Genomic DNA, 3750 nt, shown 5'->3' on the forward strand with positions numbered 1-3750 from the left:
GTTTAATGTAGAATAGCTTATGGTATACCATAGGGTTTTATGAAAGAAAGTATGTAAGTACGTATGCATGTATATAAAGTATGTGTGAAAGAAGTAATAGCAAAGTAATGTATGAATAAGTATCTTCGGACGCGTATGAGTAAGGGTAGGAATGTATTGTATGTTAAATTGATTAACTAGAACTCACTAAGCATAGCTGACTTTTAGTATGCGCGCAGGCAGATAGGTTGAGGCAGCTAGCTTGAGGAGGGACACATGGCACGAGCTAGAGAAACTGGCATCCATGAAGAAGTGTCAAGACTATTTTTATGTTATGTTATGAAAAGACAGTTTGTATGTTAAGACATGAATGAATGTTTGTAATGTGATGTTTGAAGTTTTAAATTATTCCGCGAAAGTTTAAATTAACTCTGATTTTAGAACTGTGTTTATGAGTAAATCCAACACCAAAGTAGGGTTACCGGGAGCACGGCCTCACACGTGTGTGTTTGTTCGTGTGTTGTTCCGCTACGCCACTTTGTTTCTAACACAAAGTTCAAATGGTAAAACTCAAGCCCAAACTATTAAGCCCAGTTACATTATTTTGCTCATGGTTAACTGACTTATAACCAACTCGCTATAACCTTCAAAACCAATTAACCGACACCAACATAATCGACGGTTAATCTTGTCTTGCATTGGCCCATTATTCAACCATTCAACTTTTTCAGCAGATGTACCTTCTCCGAGATGTGCAAAAAATTCATGAATCTGTATCCAGATAAATACCATTAATTTTATAAATACCAATAAATATTTTTAAATACCCATAGTTAACAATTAAATACCATTAAACTACATAAATAATAAAAATATACCCGATCTTTCCAAAGCCAAACAATATTCAGAGTCTTTGTGTTTAGTCAATGGTGCATCCTTTATCCAAAACATTAAACATCACATAAATTTACAACAAAATAAATAAATAACTGAGTATGACTTAGGAGAGATGGCATATGTAAGCAACCACAAAATTATAATATACATTTACAAAGCCAAATGAACTGATTGAGAAAGTCATAAAACTTACAAATCAAGGTGAAGTGACTTCATCTTCTAAATTTGCATTTACAGTCGGCGGGTTTGGGAAACTTGCATTAGCTGCATGCATTTGTATCAAAATGGAAACATAAGATTTGTAAAATTTAAACTTCAATTTGTAAAATTTTAATTAGTTTGTGTCTTACTTGTTCTTGCCTGAGTCTAAAATCTCTTGCAGTGGTGTCTTTTGGAGGGTTGTAGTTTGCAGTGACACTCTTTACACCTTTTAAAACATAAATAAATTATTAAAAAGTTATAGACAAATAATGCTCAAGTTATTAACAAATTAAACTTACATTGGTAAACAAAAATTTGTTTTTTAACAGCCACTTGTTGGATATTTTAGTGTTATTGGATTAACTTGTCGATGGAGGAAATAAAGTTATGAGATTAAACGAGTTAGGTGACGCGGAAGTGCGGGCTTGTTTAACAATAATGTTATTTGGGCTTTGTTATTTGGTTTTATACTTGGGCTTAAGTATAATGTCAAATGGGCTTTTAATTATTTATTTGGGCTCATAAGGGAAATGGATTTGGATTATATTAAACTATGTTTTTGCATTCCTGGATAATGAATATAACTTCATCGACACAAATACAGAAGATAGAACGACGGTTATCTGGTTCTCTCTGGATCTTTATCAAGAACAATCAAAATCCAATTCCATCAAGAGAATTCTCTATCTTGTCCGATAAATCATTGTGTGTAACCCACAAATAGGTTTATTTGATAGTGATTACACGATCGATTCAGAGAATAATCCAAGTTGCAATTTCTTCATCTACAATCGCATACAAGATTACCAGGTTTGTTTGTGTGTTCAATTGATTGATTTGGGTTATAGACTACACAATATATACAACAAAGATAAACCTTTTAGGGTTCAATTCAATATTACAAATCTGGTTCATAATTCCAAATTTGATTATTTGATATCAATCTGGTACGCAAATATATAGATGATGTATCTGTTCTTATGGGGTTAATTGGATGTGGGGTTTATATTTGGGTCGTGAATATCAAATTGAAATTGGTTAACATTTGGTATGCGATTTATGTAGGGGTTGTGCATTTAATTGTGAAAAAATACACAATTTCAAAGTATCATATAGAATTAATTTTGATGAAATTGGATTGAATAACAGTGGGTTTAATTTTGAATATGGTGAATTTAATTCTAGATTTTAATAACATACAATGGGTTTGTGGGTTTGATTATTAAGTAATGCATGTGAAACCCTAATATGCATTATATGAATCCGTAAGGGTTGTGGGAAATTAGTTTTGAATCACATGATATTAAGAAATAAGCTTTATTATTTCCTATTATTTAGATATTAAATATTAAATGTGTGATTTTGGATTAGGATACAGGTCCTTTGGGTTTAAGTTTGGATACGTATTATGTGGATTATATATAGCCTATGAATTTTAAAGGCAAATATAATTATATTCATGAGTATATTCATGTGCCCGATGATCTTGTGTTGCATGCCATATTAGACAAAATGAGGGGCAACAATTGATGTGGCATTATTTTCATTTCAATTGTTTTTCGTTCATTGAAAAAGAAAATGCTTTTGTTTTTGTGACTGGACACGAACTTATCCTGACTGCACATGAAAGAAAATATTTAATGTGTATATCACTAATTTGTTTATATAAATGTGAGATTCTTGAATATATAGTTCAGTATAGTAAAGAATATTAATTATTGCTATTGATGGTTCTTGAATATATGGTTCAGTATAGTAAAGAAGATTCTTGAATATATAGTTCCTTGCATATTGCATGCTTTGGGATTGATATCGAATTTTGGCCAATAATTATAGTACTTTTTGAACCAAATGTTATTAAAGTATTTGGCTACTAATTTTGTTTTTCTACTTTGATTCTCACAATTTCAAATTAATATGATTGACAATTATGTCAACCAGAAATAAACTGAAGTTTAACCGGGACAATATAAATATCTCAGAAGAATCCTAGGTTGTCTTCGTTGAAGATGTGGCAAGCGGGGACATATCAAGAAAGATTTTCTAGTGAAGATGGCAAATAAAAACAAGTCTAATGTGACTGGTCAAAATGGGTCGAAAGATCCGATTGCTTCAAAAGGTATGTTTACTAACTCTGCTTTGAATTTGACAAAACATATGAGTTTTGTAGTTGATTCAATGTTTCATTCGGGACATGTTAAATTTTGTTAAACATAAAATTGGATTTGATTCAAAGAAACGATGTTTATTTTATAGTTGAATGAAATAAAAATATTGTTAAAATATTTGTTCGTATGGTACACACATGGGTTGATGGGCTACGAGCCCATTAGAGGTATACAAGTCAGGAAACCCTTTGGGGTGTAAAAAAAAACGAAACCCGGGTTTCGGGGAGTTAGTTATTGGACTTAAAAAGGTCAATGGTTTCTAAAAATAATTCGGTTGAGAATTATTTGTCATTTATTTCTTTATCTTATGTACAGGATGACATGCTTGCATGGTGGGTAGACTCGGGTGATACGAGTCATGTATGCAAGGATCTGAAATGGTTTGAAGAATTTGAACCGGTGGAAGACTTGTATTTATTTGTGAAAAATATTTGTTTTGGATCATGTGTTGTATGTTTTAGGGATTAAAAGGACCTCTTGTCTGGGTTTATTCTCTGGGTTTATT

Source organism: Bidens hawaiensis, unplaced genomic scaffold (genome assembly GCF_021521415.1).
Source record: "Bidens hawaiensis isolate Kalapana, Puna unplaced genomic scaffold, B.hawaiensis_p1.1 tig00078152_1, whole genome shotgun sequence".
NCBI lineage: Eukaryota > Viridiplantae > Streptophyta > Magnoliopsida > Asterales > Asteraceae > Bidens > Bidens hawaiensis.